At 47.1% G+C, this 21,856-nt stretch overlaps 1 long non-coding RNA gene across 2 annotated transcripts; it reads left to right on the plus strand.

The window, feature by feature from the left end:
• The first annotated feature begins 832 nt into the window (after nt 1-832).
• LOC139249372 (uncharacterized) lies at nt 833-20,351 on the plus strand. Of its 2 annotated transcripts, none has more exons than XR_011591153.1 (4): nt 833-1,580; nt 2,710-3,257; nt 10,113-10,301; nt 18,605-20,351. It is a non-coding gene; the product is annotated as an uncharacterized lncRNA (long non-coding RNA). The 2 variants fall into 2 exon arrangements; XR_011591154.1 differs by having other exon boundaries at nt 19,905-20,351.
• Nucleotides 20,352-21,856: the final 1,505 nt, after the last annotated feature.

Raw genomic sequence — 21,856 nt, forward strand, 5'->3', positions numbered from 1 at the left:
CAATTCGGCCCAACTGGTCCATGTCGGCGTTTAAACTCCACACGACCCTCCTCCCACTCTATCAACATATCCTCCTATTCCTCTACAGTGAGGAGTTCCACGGTCACTGGTTGCCTTCTGGTGCCCGTCCAAAGGGCCAATGTGTGAGGGTATGCAGTGATTGTTGGCAGCCTATTCAACCTTGGGGGCATCACAGTCCAAAACAACGCCCCCTTTGCAGACTTGGCCTTTGCTGCTGGGGTGAGTGGACAGTGATCAGTAGCAGGAGCCCAGGGCACTGAGGTTAACTGCAGTCTCCCCAACTGCAGCCCTGGATGGGATCCGCTGACAACCCCCACAGTGAGCAGCTGGAATGTGCAACCTCTCCTGCACTTGGGAGCAAGGGAGGTCAAGGGTCAGCACAGAATCAAATCAACCTTGACCCCCAGCCTCCCTCACTCAGGAGAACCAAGTTGCATTGTATCATGACGTCTGTACTCTTCATGACGTCAACACGTTCCAGCGCGCGTCACCCTCGGCCGCCCGCCCACTGTTCCCGCGGTCTCACTCCCCATTGGTCGGGAGCTCCCGTCAATCAGGCCGTGGGCCCGGATCACGTGCCGCTCGAGTGCGCGCGCCGCCCAACGGCCGGAGGCGGAGAGAAGGTTCCGGAGCAGGGAGGAGGAGGAAGGGGCGGCGGCGGCGCAGGGGCAGGGGAGCCCCGGAACCGGCGGGGAGGCTTTCTAAACACCTGGGGTAGGCCTCAGGCCCCCAACAACAACCTGCGGCTCCGGCGTTTGCCCCGAGCTCGAGTGGGTCAGACCCTTCGGGGAGGCGGGAGGAGATTGTGGGGGCGGCGGAGGGTGTGGACCCGCGGGTGGGCCGGGGAGCTTCACCTACACCCGCTGTAGGCCTCAGGCCCCAATCACAGCCCACAGGCTGAGCCCGGCTTTGTCCCCCCCGCGGTGACAGGCCCAGGGGCTGGCTCACTCTGGCTGCCTGCCTCTCCTCCACGGTCAGGGAAGGAGGGAGAGAGAAAACGGGCAACTCGGGGCCAGTTAGTCTGACATCAGTCCTTGGGGGGAAATGCTGCAATCCATTACTACACAAGTGTAACAGGGCACTGAGAAAATCAGGCTCTCAGTCTGCTCTCAACATGGTCTTGTGGGAGGGAAAGCGTCTTTAATACATTTATTAAGCTTTTTGAGGATGTCAGCAGCAGGGTGGATGAAGGGGAACCAGTGGCTGTAATGTTGCAGGATTTCCAAAACACATTTGATGTGCCACATAAAATGCTAATTGAGAGCTCACGGAGTTGGGGGTAATATATTAGCACGGATAGAGGATTGGTTAACGGACAGAGAGTCGGGATACACGGGACATGTTCCGGTTGGCGGGCTGTAACTAGTGGGGTACTGCAAGGATCGGTCAGCTTTGGTCTTAGCTTTGCTTTGGCCTCAGCTAATTACAATCTGTATTAAAGACTTGCATGAAGGGATCAAGTACAATGTATCCAAGTTTGCTGACGATACAAAGCCAGGTGGGAAAGTACGCTGTGAGGAGGACGCAAAGAGCCTGCAAAGGGATCATGGACCTGTCAAGTGAGTGGGCAATAAGGTGGCAGATGGAGGAGTATAATGTGGGGAAATGTGAGGTTATTTACTTTGGTAGGAAGAATAGAAAAACAGAATATTTTTTAAATGGTGAAAAACTAATAAATGTTAGTGTTCAGAGAGATTTAGGTGTCCTCGTACAGGAAACACAGAGTGCTGGCATGAAGGTACGGCAAGCAATCAGGAAGGCATGTGGGCCTTTATTGCCAGGGGTACAAGAGTAAGGAAGTCTTGCTACAATTGTACAAGGCCTTGGTGAGACCACACCTGCAGTACTGTGCACAGTTTTGGTCTCCTTATCTGAGGAAGGATATCCTTGCCTTAGAGAGAGTGCAATGAAGGTTCACCAGATTGATTCCCGGGATGGGGGGATTGTCCTATGAGGAGGGATTGAGCAGTATGGGCCTATACTCTCCGGAGTTTAGAAGAATAAGAGGGGATCTCATTGAAACATGTAAAATTCTGAGGGGGACTGACAGGGTAGATGCTAAGAGGTTGTTTCCCCTGACTGGAGAGTCTCCAAATAGGGCCCACAGTCTCAGAATAAGGGAGTCGGCCATATAAGACTGAGATGAGGAGGAATTTCTTCGCTCAGAGGGTTGTAAATCTTCGGAATTCTCCACCCCAAAGGGCTGTGGGTGTTGAGTATATTCAAGACTGAGATATATAGATTGTTGGACTCTGGGGGAATCAAGGGATATGGAGATCAGGCAGGAAAGTGGAGCTGAGGTTGAAGATCAGCCATGATCATAGTGAATGGTGGAACAGGCCTGAGGGACCGTATGGCTTATTCTTGCGCTTAATTCTTGTGGTCTTTTGTCTTGTCGGTGCCCGGATGGCCCTGGAGAGGGAACATGCGGTGTGCACTGGTTCCTTGATGCCTTCCGTGACCGGTGGCACCTCAGGGTACGGAGTATCTCATACACACTGGGAACAACATTCTGGTTTATTTGGGAAGGTGCCCTTTGCTTTTGTTGCTTATTTTGCCGCCTTTTAATTCGATTGGATCACATGTTTGTGGGAACAAGAGAGGAAAGAATATTCCATGGAAGCTGGAATTGTCTGTTTTGATTTTCGGCCCAGGACTTAGTGATGACTTTTGTGAACTCTTTTACAGGGTATTAGAAGGGGAGGATTTACAGACAGGAAACTCAAACCAAACCAAATCTGACGGAGTCACTCAATTCATCAGGACCTGAATATCATCGGTCTTTGAAAGTGGAAGAAGAAATGTTTGCCTGTTCTGCCTGTGGGAAAAGATTTCAAATATCAGTGTGACTGGAAAAGCACCGAGACACACACACCCGAATGAGATTGTTCCAGTGCACTGACTGTGGAAAGAGCTTTAACCAGTTACACAGCCTGAAAAAACATCGCACCATTCACAGTGGGGAGAAACCGTACGCATGTTCTGTGGGGACCAGGCTTCAACTGATCGTCCAACCTGGAGAGACACACGGACACCCCGCACCATGGAGAAACCGTGGAAATGTGGGGACTGTGGGAAGAGATTCAATTACCCATCCCTGTTGGAAACTCATCGCTACAGTCACACCGGGGAGAGGTCGTTCTGCTCAGAGTGTGGGAAGGGATTCACTCGCTCATCCACCCTTTCGGCACACCAGCGTCACTGACACCACATGGACTGGGAAAGTATGTTAAAGGGTAAGACTGTAGAAATGCAGTGGCAAACATTTAAGGAGATATTTCATAACTCTCAGCAAAGATTTATTCGTGAGAAATAAAGATGCTTCGAGAAGGCTGAACCATCCCTGGCTAACTAAGGAAGTAAAGGATGGCATCAAATTGAAAAAAAGGCGAACAATGTTGTGTAGGTCATTGGAAGGCCAGAGGTTTGGGAAATTGTTCGAAACCAGCAAAGGACGACTAAAAAAAATGATGACAGGGAAGATAGCAGTTGAGAGCAAACTAGAAAGAAATATCAGTAAGAGCTTCTACAGATATATAAAAAGGAACCAAGTAGCTAAAGTAAACATTGGTCCTTTAGAGGATGAGACTGGAGAATTAATATTGGGAAACACGGAAATGGTAGAGATTTTGAACAAATATTTTGTATTGGTCTTCACGGTAGAGGACACTAAAAACATCCCAACAGTTGATAATCAAGGAGCTATTGTGGTGGTGAGGGGAGGGGGGACTTAAAACAGTCACTATCACTAGGGATAAAGTACTCAGCAAACTAATGGGACTAAAGGTGGACAAGTCCCCTGGACCTGATGACATCCTAGGGTCTTAAAAGAAGTGGCTGCAGAGATAGTGGATGCATTGGTTGTAATCTACCAAAATTCCCTGAATTCTGGAAAGGTCCAGCGGACTGGAAAACCGCAAATGTTACATTCCTATTTAAGAGACGGAGACAGAAAGCAGGAAACTATAGACCAGTTCGCCTACCATGTCATTGGGAAAATACTGGAGCCCATCATTAAGGAAGTAGTAGCAGGACATTTAATAAATCATATTGCAGTCAAGCAGAGTCAGCATGGTTTTATGAAAGGGAAATCATGTTTGACAAAGTTGCTGGAGTTGTTTGAGGATGTAACGAGCAGAGTGGATAAAGGAGAACCCGTTCATGTCATACATTTGGATTTCCAGAAAGCATTCGATAAGGTGCCACACAAAAGGTTACTGCACAAGCTAAGAACTCACGGGGTTAGGGGTAATATATTAGCATGGATAGAGGATTGGTTAACTAACAGAAAACAGAGAGTTAGGATAAATGGGTCATTTTCAGGTTGGCAAACTGTAACTAGTGGTGTGCAGGGATCAGTGCAGGGGCTTCAACTATTTATAATTTATATTAATGACTTGGATGAAGGGACTTAGTGTAATGCAGCCAAATTTGCTGCTGATACAAAGATAGGTGGAAAGCAAGTTGTGAGGAGGACGCAAAGAATCTACAAAGGGATTTGGATAGGCTCAGTGAGTGGGGAAAAATCTGGCAGATGGACTATAATGTGGTAAAATGTCAGGTTATCCCCTTTGGTAGGAAAAATTAAAAAAATTATTATTTAAATGAGGACGATTACAAAATGCTGTAATACAAAGAGATCTGGGCGTTCTTATACATGAAATGCAAAAAGTTAGCATGCAAGTACAGCAAACAATCAGGAAGGCAAATGGAATGCTGGCCTTTATTGCAAGGGGGATGGAGTATAAAAGTAGGGAAGCCCTGCTTCACCTGTACAGGGCGTTGGTAAGACCACAGCTGGAGTACTGCGTGCACTTTTGGTCTGGACTTGTCTCTATTCCTGTGCTGAGGAGATTGCTACACCAGATGGGAGGGGCAACATTTGGGGACACTGATTCCCCACCAATTCCCATTCCCCTTCTTGTGGATAATGGAGGGGCCACTGTGTGTAATGTGCAAGTCAAGAATTGTCAGCCAGCTCTTTCTAATTGGAGATGTTCTTCAGTGGAAACTTTCATACTATTGTAGATTTTGTACCAAAGATCAACTTAGGATTAAAGTAAAAGTTCATAATTTTATTGCAAACTAAATTTCTGTTGAGAGTCGCTGAATTAAGGGGAAAGATAACATACAGCGTTTCTTAAATGGACACTGCAGCCCCAAGAACACAATCAGCAATATATCCAGAATATTAAAGTCCAGCCCAGTTGTAGGATTATTAACATCAGCAGAAACAAACCCCAACTGTCAGAATGAACGTGGTTCAGTCGGGATGTGATTAACAGCAGCAATAACAGCAGATTCCAACCCCTGCAGTCACTTGTGAACTCGCTGATGTGTCAGCAGGTCGGATTACCGAGTGAATCCCTTCCCACACTCCGAGCAGATGAACGGTCTCTCCCCAGTGTGAACTCTCTGGTGAGTTACAAGTTGGGAAGACCCAGTGAATCCCTTCGCCCACACAGGGAAGATGAACGGCCTCTCCCCAGTGTGACTGCGTCGATGAATTTCCAGCTCTCACGGTTTTCTGAATAACTTCCCACAGTCCCCACATTTCCATGGTGCGGGTATCCTTGTGACTCTCCATGGTTGGACAATCAGTTGTGAATGGTGCGATGATTTTTCAGGCTGTGTAACTGGATAAAGCACTTTCCACAGGCAGTGCACTGGAACACTCTCACTCGGGTGTGTGTGTCTCGGTGCCTTTCCAGTCACACTGATGTTTGAAATCTTTTCCCACAGACAGAACAGACAAACATTTCTCCTTCCACTTTCAGAGGCCGATGATATTCAGGTCCTGATGCATCGATTGACTCCGTCAGATCTTGACGTGATGTTTGGTTTGTGTTTCCTGTCTGAAAATATCCCCTTCTAACACGCTGTAAAAGGAGATAACAAAACTCATCACTGTCAGTACAAGACAGAAATTCAGAATAGACACATCTAGTTTCCATAGAACATTCTTTCCTCTCTTGCACTTCCAAACCTGTAAATCCCTGTCCCACACATTGTCCCTCCTGCTGTGCTGAAATCCAAATCAACACACATTTCTAGACTGTTTCTCCTCCACTCCCAGTTTTCACCACCAATTCTGTCTGGGTTCAGGTCTACACTCACTGGTTCCCCTCCCCCTCCTTCGCTGAAGGAACAGTGCAGATGGAGCTTTACTCTGTATCTTACCCTTGCTGTACCTGCCCTGGGAGTGTATGATGCGACAGTGTAGAGGGAGCTTTACTGTGTATCTGGCTCTTGCTGTATCAACATGGGAATGTTTGATGGGACAGTGTAGAGAGAGCTTTCCTCGATATCTAACCCTTGCTGTACCTGCCCTGGGGATTCTTGCTAGGACAATGTAGAGGGATCTTTGCTTTGTATTTAACACGAGCTGTCCCATCCCTGGGAGTTTTTGGATGGTACAGTGTAGAGGGAGATTTTCTCTATCTAACCCGTGCTGTACCTGCCCTGGGAGTGATTGATGGGAAGGTATAGAGTGAGATTTTCTCTATCTAACCCGTGCTGTACCTGCCCTGGGAGTGATTGATGGGAAGGTATAGAATGAGATTTTCTCTATCTAACCCGTGCTGTACCTGCCCTGGAAGTGTCTAATTAGTGAGTGTAGAACATAAGCACAAACGAATATAAGAAATAGGAGCAGCAGCAGGCCATACAGCCCCTCGAGCCTGCTCCGCCACCCAACACGATCATGGCTGATCCGATCATGGACTCGGGTCCAATTCCCTGCGCTCCCTATAACCCTTTATTCCCTTATCAGTTAATAAACTGTCTATCTCTGTCTTAAATTTATTCAATGTCCCGTCTTCCACAGCTCTCTGAGGCAGCGAATTCCACAGGTTTACAACGCTCAGAGAAGAAATTCCTCCTCATCTCAGTTTTAAATGGGCGGACCCTTATTCTAAGATTATGCCCCCTAGTTCTAGTCTCCCCTATCGGTGGAAACATTCTCTCTGCATCCACCTTGTCAAGCCCCCCCTCATAATTTTATGCGCTTCGATAAGATCACCTCTCATTCTTCTGAATTTCATTGAGAAGAGGCCCAAACTTCTCAACCTTTCCTCATAAGTCAGCCCCCTCATCTCCGGAATCAACCGAGTGAACCTTCTTGGAACTGCCTCCAAAGCAAATATATCCTTTCGTAAACATGGAAACCAAAACTGTACGCAGTATTCCAGGTGTGTCCTCACCAATGCCCTGTACAACTGCAGCAAGACTTCCCTGCTTTTATACTCCATTCCCTTTGCAATAAAGGCCAAGATTCCATTGGTCTTCCTGATCACTTGCTGTACCTGCATACCAACCTTTTGTGTTTCATGCACAAGTACCCCCAGGTACCACTGTACTGCAGCACTGTGCAATTTTTCTCCATTTAAATAATAACTTGTTCTTTGATTATTTTTCTGCCAAAGTGCATAACCTCACACTTTCCAACATTATACTCCATCTGCCACATTTTTGCCCACTCACTTAGCCTGTCTATGTCCTTTTGCAGGTTTTTTGTGTCCTCGCACATTGCTTTTCCTCCCATCTTTGTATCGTCAGCAAACTTGGCTCTGTTACGCTCGGTCCCTTCTTCCAAGTCATTAATATAGATTGTAAATAGTTGGGGTCCCAGCACTGATCCCTGCAGCACCCCACTAGTTAGTGATTGCCAACCCGAGAATGAACCATTTATCCCGACTCTCTGTTTTCTGTTAGTTAGCCAATTCTCTATCCATGCTAATCATCATCATAGGTAGTCCCTCGGAATCGAGGACGACTGGCTTCCGCTCTTAGAATGAGTCCTTAGGTGGTTGAACAGTCCAATACAAGAGCCACAGTCCCTGCCACGGGTGGGACAGACAGTCGTTGAGGGTAAGGGAGGGTGGGACAGGTTTGCCACACATTCTTTCCGCTGCCTGCGCTTGTTTTCTGCATCCTCTCGGCGATGAGACTTGAGGCGTTCAGCGCCCTCCCGGATGCACTTCCTCAACTTGGGGTGGTCTTTGGCCAGGGACTCCCAGGTGTCGGTGGGGATGTTGGACTTTATCAGGGAGGCTTTGAGGGTGTCCCTGTAACGTTTCCTCTGCCCACCTTTGGCTCGTTTGCCATGAAGGAGTTCCGAGTAGAGCGCTTGCTTTGGGAGTGTCATGTCTGGCATGCGGACAGTGTGGCCTGCCCAGTGGAGCTGATCAAGTTTGGTCAGTGCTTCAATGCTGGGGATGTTGGCCTGGTCGAGGACACTAATGTTGGTGCGCCTGTCCTCCCAGGGGATTTGTAGGATCTTGCAGAGGCATTGTTGGTGGTATTTCTCCAGTGATTTGAGGTGTCTACTGTAGATGGTCCATGTCTCTGAACCATACAGCAGACAAATACCCCAGCTATTTACAATATACATTAATGATTTGGATGAAGGAATTGAGTGTAATATCTCCAAATTTGCAGATGACACTAAACTGGCTGGCGGTGTGAGCTGTGAGGAGGGTGCTAAGAGGCTGCGGAGTGACTTGGACAGGTTAGGTGAATGGCCAAATGCATGGCAGATGCAGTATAATGTGGATAAATGTGAGGTTATCCACTTTGGGGGCAAAAACATGAAGACGGAATATTATCTGAATGTTGGTAGATTAGGAAAAGGGGAGGTGCAACGAGACCTGGGTGTCATGGTACATCAGTCATTGAAAGTTGGCATACAGGTACAGCACGTGGTGAAGAAGGCAAATGGTGTGTTGGTCTTCATAGCTCGGGATTTTGAGAATATGAGCAGGGAGGTCTTACTGCAGTTGTACAGGGCCTTGGTGAGGCCTCACCTGGAATATTGTTTTCAGTTTTGGTCTGCGAATCTGAGGAAGGATGTTCTTGCTGTTGAGGGAGTGCAGCGAAGGTTCACCAGACTGATTCCCGGGATGGCTGGACTGACATATGAGGAGAGACTGGATCGACTAGGCCTTTATTCACTGGAGTTTAGAAGGATGCGAGGGGATCTCATAGAAACATATAAAATTCTGACGAGACTGGACAGGTTAGATGCAGGAAGAATGTTCCCGATGTTGGGGAAGTCCAGAACCAGGGGACATAGTCTGAGGATAAGGGGTAGGCCATTTAGGACTGAGATGAGGAGAAACTTCTTCACTGAGAGTTGTTAACCTGTGGAATTGCCTACCGCAGAGAGTTGTTGATGTTAGTTCCTTAGATATATTCAAGAGGGAGTTAGATATGGCCCTTACGGCTAAAGGGATCAAGTGGTATGGAGAGAAAGCAGGAAATGGGTACTGAGGTGAATGACCAGCCATGGTCTACTCCTGCACCTATTTTCTACATTTGTATGTTTCTATGTATCTATCCCATGCTGTACCTGCCCTGGAAGTGTCTGATGGGAGAGTGTAGAGAGAGCTTAGCTCTGTATCCAACCCTTGCTGTACCTACCCTGGAAGTATCTAATGGACTATGCGTTCCAGATTGCAACAACTCGCTGCTTATACAATGTTTCCTCATATCGCCTCTGCCCCTTTTGCCAATTATCTGAACTCTGTGTCCTCAGGTTACTGACGCTTCTGCCACAGGAAAGTGTTTCTCCTTATTTAGTCTATTAAAACTGTTCATGATTTTGAACACTCTATCAAATCTCCTCTTAACCTTTTCTGTTCCAAGGAGAATAACCGCCAGTATCTCCACATAACTGAGATCCCTCATCCTTGGTACCATTCGAATAAATCTCTTCTGCACCCTCTCTAAGGTGTAGACATCCTTCTGAAAGTGTGGTGCCACAATTGAACACAATGCGCCAGCTGAGGCCGAACCAGTGTTTTATAAAGGTTTAACATAACTAAACATCAAATGCTGATATTTATGTGCTGGGGTTTAGACGGCGAGGTTTATCCAGTCAGTTGGATGTGAGCTGAAACATTTACACTTGGAGCGGAGAGCCAGGGACACGCTGTGTAACCGGGCACAGACACACTGCACAGCCCACACATCACTTGTTTCCCACTTGGCCCAAAAGGAATATATTAATTGCAACAATTCATTTGATTTGACTTTAAATAGTTTTGTTTATAAATGTAATCGTGCTTCTCTAATTTTATTTCTTAACTCAGATTCACAGCCTCATTTCATTTCTTCCTCTGAGCCCCTCAACTTCAACTGGCAGCGGAATGTTGGCGAGTGGTGATTGATTGCCCTGGGAACCAACAGGAAGAGAGTTCAGAGGCGGGATGGTCAAGGGAGCAGCGTGTTCTGCAACCAATCACAGGGCTTGAGGGGTGGATTCTGAGTCGGCCTGTCAGGTGAGTCTGTGTGAACCTCTGTTAAACAATTTATCTTTTAAAAGTTAAATCAAGATTCAGTCACTTCAGTGCCAAGTGGACCAGGTGTTTACACGTCATTCATTTCCCTCATGTCACTGTTAGTTAAAGGGACAGAGATTGATCTCTCATTATGCATCTTTAGTACTTAAACAAAAATCCTTCCTGTTACAAAAATCCTTCCTGTTACTAGTGAGTCACATTCTGCACTGGGGGAGATGGCTGGTGGCTTCAGCCTTTAAAATACTCCTCCTCTTGTTCAAATCCCTGCAAGGCCTCGCCTCTCCCTATCTCTGTAACCTCCTCCAGCCCACAAACCCTCTTAATAAGGAGAACCAATTTTCAGTGCCAGAAGGGCCGGTAACCAGAGGACACGGACTTGAGGTGTTTGGCAACATAGCCGGAACCAATATCCTCATGGTGGGGTTTGGTAGTGTGGTTGAGGAGTGTTTAAATTATTTGGCAGGAGGATGGGAACCTGAGAATGGATTCAGAATGGAGAGAAGCAAAGCTGAAATTGGAAATCAAAAAAGTATAAAGTGAATTTGGAATACAGAGGAAACAAGGGCTATAAAATAGACGACAAAGCAGTTTGGCAGTGCTTAATGGTATATTCTTCAATGCAAGGAGTCATGGGAATAAGGCAGATGAGCTGAGAGCACAGATAGACACGAGGGAGTATAATATAACTATTACTGAGACATGGCTGAAAGGGCAAGTATGGCAGCTCAACATTCCTGGTTACAGGGTTTTCAGACGGGATAGAGACGGGGATAAAAATGGAGGGGGGGTGGTCGCAGTATTGATTAAAGAAACAATTACAGCTGTGAGGAGGGATGATATGTCAGAAGGATCATCAACTGAGGCCACATGGGAGAACTGAAGAACAAAAAAGGGGCAGTCACACTGCTGAGGATGTATTATAGACCCCCAAACAGTCAGAGGGAGCCAGAAGAGCAAATATGTCGGCACATTTCTGACAGGTGCAAAAACAATAGGGCAGTAATAGTTGGGGATTTCAACTGCCCTAATATTAACTGGAATAGAATTAGTGTGAATGGTATAGAGGGTGCGGAATTTCTAAAATGGATTCAGGAGAACTTTTTAGCCAGTATGTAACAAGTCCAACAAGAGAGGGGGTGGTTCTGGACTTTGTTTTAGGGAATGAAGCTGGGTAGGTGGAAGAGGTATCAGTGGGAAAACATTTTCGTGGTAGTGATCATAATTCAATTGGATTTAGGGTAGTTATGGAAAAGGACAAAGATAGACCAGGAATCATCCTCATAGGCAGTCCCTCGGAATCGAGGAAGACTTGCTTCCATTCCCAAAGTGAGTTCTTTGATGGCTGAACAGTCCGATATGAGAGCCACAGACCCTGTTACAGGTGGGACAGCCATTCGTCGAGGGAAGGGGTGGGTGGGGCTGGTTTGCCGCGCGCTCCTTCCGCTGCCTGCGCTTAACCTCTTCACGCTCTGCATTGAGACTCGAAGAGCTCAATGCCCTCCCGGATGCACTTTCTCCACGGGCGGTCTTCGGCCAGGGTCTCCCAGGTGTCAGTGGTGATGTCGCACTTTACCAGTGAGGCTTTGAGGGTGTCCTTATAACGTTTCCGCTGCCCACCTTTGGCTCGTTTACCATGAAGGAGCACCGCATAAAGCATTTGCTTCGGGAGTCTCATATCTGGTATACGAATTATGTGGCCTGCCCAGCGAAGTTAATCGAGTGTGGTCAGTGCTTCAATATTGGGGATGTTAGCCTGGATGAGGACACTGATGTTGGTGCGTCTGTCCTCCCAGGGGATTTGCAGGATCTTGCGGAGACATCATAGGTGATAAAGCTCCAGCGACTTGAGGTGCCTTCTATACATCGTCCATGCCTTAGACCCATACAGGAGGGCGGGTATTACTACAGCCCTGTAGACCATGAGCTTGGTGGTAGATTTGAGGGCCTGGTCTTCAAACACACTTTTCCTCAGATGGCCGAAGGCTGCACTGGCGCACTGGAGGTGATGTTGAATCTCCAAATCAATGTCTGCCTTTGTTGATGAGAGGCTCCCGAGATATGGGAAATGGTCCACGTTGTCGAGGGCCATGCCATGAATCTTGATGATTGGAGGGAAGTGCTGTGTGGCGGGGACAGGCTGGTGGAGGACCTTTGTCTTACGGATGTTAAGTGTAAGGCCCGTGCTTTCATATGCCTCAGTGAATACATTTACTATATCCTGGAGTTCAGCCTCTGAATGTGCCCAGACGCAGGCATCGTCCACATACAGCAGCTCCACGACAGAGGTTGTGGTGATCTTGGACCTGGCCTGGAGGTGGCGTAGGTTAAACAGCTTCCCACTGGTTCTGTAGTTTAGTTCCTCTCCAGCGGGGAGCTTGTTGATTGTGAGGTGGAGCATGTCAACGAGGAAGATTGAGAAGAGGGTTGGAGCGATAACGCAGCCCTGTTTGACCCCGGTCCGGACGTAAATTGGGTCTGTAATGGATCCGTTGATAAGGATCACGGCCTGCAGGTCATCGTGAAGCAGGCGAAAGATATTGACAAACTTTTGGGGGCATCCGAAACGGAGGAGGACGCTCCATAGACCCTCATGGTTGACAGTGTCAAAGGCCTTTGTAAGATCGAGAAAGGCCATGTATAAGGGCTGGAGCTGCTCCCTGCATTTTTCCTGCAGCTGTCACGCTGCAAAGATCATGTCCGCTGTGCCCCATAGGGGACGAAATCCACATTGTCATTCCGGGAGGTGCTCCTCGGCCACAGGGAGAAGTAGATTGAGGAGATCTCTAGCAACAACTTTCCCAGTGGCTGATAGCAGGAGATTCCCCTGAAGTTGCCGCAGTCGGATTCGTCCCCTTTTTTAAAAAAAATGGTCACAATCACTGCATCTCTGATCTCCCAGCATGCTCTCCCTCCAGATGAGAGAAATGAGGTCATGTATCTGTGCCAACAGTGCCTCTCCGCCATACTTTAGCGCCTCAGCAGGGATTCCATCCGCACCCGTAGCCTTGTTGTTCTTGAGCTGTTTTATGGCTTTGCCTAGCTCGTGCGACGTTGGAGTTTCACTGAGTTGGTGGCGTGTCGCATGCTGCGGGATGGAGTCGAGAATACTCAAGTCAAAGGCAGAGTCTTGATTGAGGAGATCTTCAAAGTGCTCCTTCCATCGGGCCCTGACAGCCTCGGTGTCCTTGATGAGTGTTTCCCCGTTCTTGGCCAGGAGTGGGGTAGGGCCTTGGGAGTTTGGACCGTAGGTGGCCTTGACTGCCATGAAGAATCCTCGCATACCGTGACTATCAGTCAGTTGTTGTATCTCCTGTGCTTTCTCCATCCACCACCTGTTCGTTAGGTCCCGGGTTTTTTGTTGGACCTGAGACTTGCGCCAACTGTAATGTTGTTTTGCAGCTCCCGAGTTGGATTGTTGTTTGAGGCTCAGAAATGCTTTGCGCTTGCGATCTATTACTTCTTCGATCTCTTGATCATTTTCATCAAACCAGTTCTGATGTTTCCTGGTTGAGTGACCAAGTGTCTCTTCACAGCCACTGGTTACAGAGACCTGGAGGGCAGACCAAGCGCTGTGGGTATTCAGCCTCTCAGGGTCATCAAGGCACGCCAGATTGGCTGTGAGGCGCTGGCTGTATAGGGCTCTCTTAGCTGGGTCTCTATATACCCCAGCATTAAGGGACAGGATATATCTTCATTTAGAAAAACACGGATTAATAAAGAACAGCCAGCATGGATTTGTTCAGGGAAGGTCGGGTCTGACTAACTTCATAGAATTTTTTGAGGAGGTAACAAAGAGGGTTGATGAGGGTAGTGCGTTTGCTGTAGTGCATATGGATTTGATAAGCTCCATAAGGCATTTGATAAGCTCCAACATTGCAGACTGGTCATGAAAGTAAAAGCCCATGGGATCCAGGGCAAAGTGGCAAGTTGGATCCAAAATTGGCTGAGAGTCAGGAAGCAAAGGGTAATGGTCGATGGGTGTTTTTGTGACTGGAAGGCCATATTCAGTGGAGTTCCGCAGGGCTCAGTACTAGGTCCCTTGCTTTTTGTGGTATATATCAATGATTTAGACTTGAATGTAGGGGGTATGATTAAGAATTGCAGATGATCCTAAAATGGGCTGTGTGGTTGATAATGAAGAAGAAAGCTGTCGGCTGCAGGAAGGTACGAATGAACTGATGAGGTGGGCTGAACAGTGGCAAATGGAACTCAATCTGGAGAAGTGTGAGGTAATGCATTTGGGGAGGGTGAACAGGTAAGGGAATACACATTAAATGGTAGGACACTGAGAAGTGTAAAGGAACAAAGGGACCTTGGAGGGCATGTCCACAAATCCCTCAGGGGGTAGCAGGACAGGTAGATAAGGTGGTTAAGAAGGCATATCGAATACAAGAGCAGGAAGGTTATGCTTGAACTGTATAAAACACTAGTTAGGCCACAGCTGGAGTACTGCATGCAATTCTGGTCACCACATTACAGGAAAGATGTGATTGCACTGGAGAGGGTACAGAGGAGATTTATGAGGATGTTGCCTGGACTGGAGAATTTTAGCGATGAGGAAAGATTGGATAGGCTGGGGTTGTTTTCTTTGGAACAGAGGAGGCTGAGGGGAGACCTAATTGAGGTGTATAAAATTATGAGGGGCCTAGTTGGAGTGGATAGGAAAGACCTATTCCCCTTAGCAGAGGGTCAACAACCAGGGGGCGTAGATTTAAAGTGGTAGGAGGTTAAGAGGGTGGTGGAGGCAAAAACCCTCGGAGCATTGAAAACGAATTTGGATATGCACTTGAAGTGCCGTGACCTACAAGGCCACAGACCAAGAGCTGAAACGTGGGGTTTGGCTTGATCGTGTCTGTGCCGGCCGACAAAGAACTATGGGCTGAATGGCCTCCTTCAATGCTGTAAACTTCTGTGGTTCTATGATCCTGTACGTACAGTGATGATGTTTGTAAATGATGAAAAATATAGAAGATTAAAGGGTGATCTAATTGAGGTGATTAAGATTAAAGGAGTTGATAGGGTGGATGGAGAGAAACGATTTCCTCTGGTGGAGGAGCCCACAACAAGGGGACACAACCTTAAAATCAGAGCCAGGCCGTTCAGGGTGAGGTCAGGAAGCACTTCCTCACACAAATGCTGATTGGCTGTTTCTCTTTGTTGGAGAGTCTGGAACTAGGGGTCATAGTCTCAGGATAACGGACGGCCATTTAGGACTGAGATGAGGAGAAATGTCTTCACTCAAAGGGTTGTGAATCTTTGGAATTCTCTGCCCCAAAGAGCTGTGGATGCTCAGTCGTTGAGTTTATTCAGGGCTGAGATCGATAGATGTTTGGACACTAAAGAAATCAAGGGATACGGGGATAGTGTGGAAAAGTGGAGCTGAGGTAGAAGATCAGCCTTGATCTTATTGAATGGCATAGCAGGCTCGAGGGACTGTTTAACCCACTTCTGCTCCTATTTCTTATGCTCTTAAAGTCTAATGGAAATCTGGAACTCTGTTCCCCATAAAACGGAGGCTGGGGACCAATTGAAAATTCCAAAACTGAGATTGATAGATTGTCCTTAGGCAAGTGTATTAATGGCGATGGAACCAAGGCAGGTAGACAGAGTTAAAATACTGATCAGCCACAATCTCATTGAATGGTGGGACAGGCTCAAGGGGCTGAATGGCCTATTCCTGTTCCTATGTTCCTATTTACAGTGATGACTTTTGTAAACAGCTTTTACAGGAGATTAGAAGGGGAGGAAATGCAGACGGGATTAAACCTGGGTCCCTCCTGTTCCTATGACTGTCACACTGGGCATACCTTTACCCACTGAGCCATTGGGAGGAGGGTCCAGTGACCCTGCTGGAAAATGCACATGTGAGGCCCCAAGTGAGGACAGTGGAACAGCCTGTCGACACTCACTGTCGAGGTTCACACATAGAGATTGGGCACATGGGTCACATATTGGAGAGAAACTGGTGATTGTAGAACTGAACCCGGCCAGAGTCAGCACCTTCAGGGGAGGAGAGGGAGGGGAACCAGTGAGTGCAGAACTGAACCCAGCCAGAGTCAGCACCTTCAAGGGAGGAGAGGGAGGGGAACCAGTGAGTGTAGAACTGAACCCAGCCAGAGTCAGCACCTTCAGGGGAGGGGAACCAGTGAGTGTAGAACTGAACCCAGCCAGAGTCAGCACCTTCAGCTGAGGAGAGGAGAGAAGGATAAAATAATAAGAATTTGTGCAATGTGCCTTGTGCCTTGCTCTCTCCCTGGATCCTGAAACTACTGAACTCACTCTTCCTCATCTGAAGTCTGCAGGCTCTAAAACTGAAGCTTGGTGTCCCTCAGTCCCGACTCCTTGATTTACCTCCCCTTCTCTCCTCCTCTTTCCCCCTGGGTTATGTTCCACACTCTGACCTTGGGCCTTCCCCAGGGATTCTCAGTATGAACAGGAGGGATGTGTGTTGAGACAGGATGTCCCAGCTCTCCACCTTTTAAAGGGACAAGGAGAGGACCAGCTGGGCTGAATGGCCCTGCTTTATGACATCACTGCAGTGCCTAGCAACCAACCTCCCTGAGCCCTGCTCATTATGGGCTGGGTTTAGTGTTTGATGGGACAGTGTAGAGGGAGCTTTACTCTGTATCTAACCCGTGCTGTACCTGCCCTGGAAGTGTTTAAGAACATAAGAAATAGGAGCAGGGGTAGGCCATTTGGTCCCTTGAGCCTGCTCCGCCATTCAATATCATGGCTGATCTGATCATGAACTCAGCTCCACTTCCCTGTCCGCTCCCCATAACCCTTTATTCCCTTATCGCTCAAAAATCTGTCTATTTCCGCCTTTAATATATTCAATGACCTAGCCGCCACAGCTCTCTGGGGCAGAGAATTCCATGGATTTATAACCCTCTGAAAGAAGAAATTTCTCCTCATCTCAGTTTTAAAAGGGCGGCCCCTTATTCTAGGTCTATGTCCCCTAGTTTTAGTTTCCCCTATGAATGGAAATATCCTCTCTCCATCCACCTTCTCGAGCCCCCTCATTATCTTATAAGTTTTAATAAGATCACCTCTGATTCTTCTGAACTCCAATGAGTTAAGGCCCAACCTACTCAACCTATCCTCATAAGTCAACCCCCTAATCTCTGGAATCAACCCAGTGAACCTTCTCTGAACAGCCTCCAATGCAAGTATATCCTTCCTTAAATACAGAGACCAAAATATATGAAGGTTAAAATCACCTATGATTATTGCTGTTCCTTTTTTACAAGTCTCCATTATTTCTTGATTTATACTCCATCCAATCATGTAGCTACTGTTAGGGGCCTATAGACTACGTCCACCAGTGACTTTTTCCCTTTATTATTCCTTCTCACCACCCAAACTGATTCAACCGCTTGATCCTCTGAGCCAATATCGTTTCTCTCTAACGCACTGATCCCATCCTTTATTAACAGTGCTACACCACCTCCTTTTCCTTTCTGTCTGTCCTTCCGAATTGTCAAATACCCCTGAATATTTTGTTCCCAGTCCTGGTCACCTTGCAACCATGTCTCTGTAATGGCTATCAGATCATACCTATTTATATTTATTTGTGCCGTCAACTCATCTATTTTGTTACGAATGCTACATGCATTTAGACAAAGAGCTTTTCAATTTTTTTTTATCCTTTTGTCTTGCTTGTTTCCTCTGACTTCAAATTCACTTTCTACTTGTTTGATGGGACAGTGTAGAGGGAGCTTTACTCTGTATCTAACCTGTGCTGTACCTGGTCTGGGTGTGTTTGATGGGACAGTGTAGAGGGAGCTTTACTCTGTACCTGACCAGAACATGTTTCAGGCACACACTCGGTGTTCAGAATACCCATAGAATACAGTGTCGACGTGAACCCAGCCAGAGTAGCACCTTCAGGGGAGAGAGGGGAACCAGTGAGTGTGGAATTGAACCCAGCCAGAGTCAGCATCTTCAGGGGAGGAGAGGGAGGGGAACCAGTGAGTGTGGAACTGAACCCAGCCAGAGTCAGCACCTTCAGGGGAGGAGAGGGAGGGGAACCAGTGAGTGTGGAACTGAACCCAGCCAGAGTCAGCACCTTCAGGGGAGGGAAAAAACAGCGAGAAGAAAGAAATGATGGAGATGGTGCGATGGGTTTGGGTTTCAGCTCCGGGAGGAGGGAGAGTGTGTGGGATGGGGATTTATAGCTTTGGGGCAACGAGAGGAAAAAATGTTCCCTCGAAAGTCGAATTGTCTGTTCTGAATTTCTATCCTGCCCTTTCAGTAGTGAGTTTTGTAAACTCCTTTTACAGGGTGTTAGAAGGGGAGGATTTACAGACGGGGAATTGGAACCAAACATCACGTCAAGATCTGACAGAGTCACTCGATGTATCAGGACCTGAATATCATCGGCCTTTGAATGTGGAAGGAGAAATGTTTGTCTGTTCTGTCTGTGGCAATAGATTTCAAACATCAGTGTGACTGGAAAAGCACCGAGACACACACACCCGAGTGAGAGTGTTCCAGTGCACTGCCTGTGGAAAGAGCTTTAACCAGTTACACAGCCTGAATAAACATCGCACCCTTCACAGTGGGGAGAAACCGTACACGTGTTGTGTGTGTGGACGAGGCTTCAACTGATCGTTCAACCTGGAGAGACACAAGGACATCCACATAATGGAGAAACCATGGGAATGTGGGGACTGTGGGAAGGGATTCAGTTATCCGTCTGAGCTGGAAATTCATCGACGCAGTCACACTGGGGAGAGGCCGTTCACCTGCTCCGTTTCTGGGAAGGGATTCAGTGATTCATCCACCCTGCTGAAACACCAGCGAGTTCACACCGGGGAGAGGCCGTAGACCTGCTCCGTGTGTGGGAAGGCATTCACTCAGTCATCCAGCCTGCTGAGACACCAGCGAGTTCACATTGGGGAGAGGCCGTTCACCTGCTCTGAATGTGGGAAGCGATTCACTACATCATCCGACCTGCTGAGACACCAGCGAGTTCACATTGGGGAGAGGCCGTTCACCTGCTCTGAATGTGGGAAGCGATTCACTACATCATCCGACCTGCTGAGACACCAGCGCGTTCACAAGTGACTGCAGGGTTTGTATTCTGCTGTGAATCACATTGTCAGAATGAACACAGCTCAGTCCCAATCGGGCTGTGTTTCCCGGTAACTGGAGTTTAATTTTCTGGATATCTGACAAATAAATCAGCTTTGGTTCCAATACACAGTATGTCCATTCCTTGATTTCTTCAATATAAGAGGAGAATCATTGTTGTCCTGTTACCAACTGTTCCTTTTTTGGAACTTTTCTCCTTCATTTAACAAAGACCTGTCCTTATGTAGCACCTCACATGACCTCAGGGTGTCCCAAAGTGCTTTACAGCCAATGAAGTGCAACAACACTGTTATCGAGAAAGATTTTCCCTTAGGGCAACGGCACCTATAGCATAGATGTTAGAACGAAAAATGTAATTGTAGTATTAAATGCATGTGTAAAATGTATAAAGATGGCTCCTTGTGGTTTAGCAAAGCCCCAAGGGATTTCAGTCAGCAAACAGAGGCTGCATTCTTAGTTACTGATAACTGCTGTTTTCTCACGCAGGGATACACATGAGCTCTGCAGATGTTCTTAATCATCGGGCTAATAGGCCCCAGACGAGACGTCCCGGTCCATGTTAGAACAATACGACTCTGTAACAGGACTAAGATAAGGAGACTGCCCAAAGACAGCACCCAAGGACAGTACGATAAGGGAGTGGCCCAGACCATGTCACAAGACCATGAATAATCCTTAGTAACACATGAGACAATCACGCAGTCACATAATGGTTAGAGACCACTTCTATTGGTCTATTTGAATCTATATGTAATCTATAATCAATATAATTGTATAGTGTCTGGCCGAAATGGTCTGATGTAACTGTAGTAAACTGTTATAAAACATATAAAAATCCATGAAACCCTTTGTTCGGCGGAGAGAGGTACCTGGACCCACCAGTTGCTTCATCTCCCCGCCGGTGTAATAAACCGTTTTGATGTATGGACCGACCCTGAGTGACGAGTGATTCTTGGAAGGTACATTCGCGCTAACAACTCCAAAGTTATTTGAAGTGCATTCACTGTTGTAGTATAGGAAATGCAGCAGATGATTTACACACAGCAAGCTGCCATGAACAGCAATGGCCAATAATCTGTTTGAGTGATATTAGTTCAGAGCTGATGGGGCCTCGGTTGAACGACTCATCTGAAAGATGGCAACACTGACAGTGCAGCAATCCTGTGCTGTACCTGCCCTGGGTGTGTTTGATGGGACAGTGTAGAGGGAGCTTTACTCTGTATCTAACCCCGTGCTGTACCTGCCCTGGGAGTGTTTGCTGGGACAGTGTAGAGGGAGCTTTACTCTGTATCTAACCCCGTGCTGTACCTGCCCTGGGAGTGTTTGCTGGGACAGTGTAGAGGGAGCTTTACTCTGTATCTAACCCGTGCTGTACCTGACTGGAGAGTGTTTCAGGCAGACACTTGGTGCTCAGAATACACTATTCCATGGCAGTGACATCCATCACCTCGATGAGAACAAAATTTAACCCAAAGATAAGAGAAACCCATCAGTCCCTCCCCTGGACACAGATCCGGAGGGACAGTGAGTGTCCTGAACATTAGTGTGTTCGATAGTTCCTCTCTGGGTCTGAGCCTTTGGGTGATGATTTGAATTTGATGCCCTCGAGTTACTGACTCACCGACTGGTGGAAATAGTTTATCCTCATTTACCTGATCAAACTTTGAACAGCTCCCTCAGATCTCCAATTCCCCTTTGTTCTAATGAAAAGAGCCCCAGTTTCTCCAATCTCCCCTGATAACTAAAGCCTCTCTTCCCTGGTATCATCTCAGTGAATCTCTCTGCACTCTCTCCATGGCCTCGACATCCTTCCTGGTGTAAGATCCCCAAAACCTGACACAATATTCGAACTGCAGCCTAACCAATGATTTGTGCAGGTTTACATGCCCTCTGCCCTTTTGTACTCCACACCCCTATTTATAAAACCTTGGATCCCATGTGCTGTTTAACCACTTTATCAACTTATCCTCCTACTTTTAAAGATTTGTCTAACTGAAGACCTTGTAGGTTTTAGAGATATTAACATAACATGACTAAAACACATTGACATAAACTGGCTGATATAATGTGCATCATGGGAAAGAGAAGTTTAGTCTGAGTTAGAAACTCAAACAATCGATTCACTGCAGACAGGTCGCCATGGCAACACTGATCAGACATTCCATTCACTGAACCCACTGTTGTAATCTGTAATCAGATCAGGGGAAAGAACAGGGTTTGTCTGTTAGTAACCACAATGTAAGCTTAAACCAGAGTGAGTAACACAATAGATTAGATTATAACGTGTTTTGTTTAGACCTATAATTATGAAACTATAATAACAACTAACAGCAGGCAGGGGAGTTTAGGGATATTGAGAAAATTACTGAAGAAAAGTAACTGCTGGGAACCAGGGAAAGTGTCCTTGTAAATCACAAATTAGAGAAGTTCCAGCTGCC

The sequence above is a fragment of the Pristiophorus japonicus genome, unplaced genomic scaffold, assembly GCF_044704955.1.
Source record: "Pristiophorus japonicus isolate sPriJap1 unplaced genomic scaffold, sPriJap1.hap1 HAP1_SCAFFOLD_308, whole genome shotgun sequence".
Classification (NCBI taxonomy): domain Eukaryota; kingdom Metazoa; phylum Chordata; class Chondrichthyes; family Pristiophoridae; genus Pristiophorus; species Pristiophorus japonicus.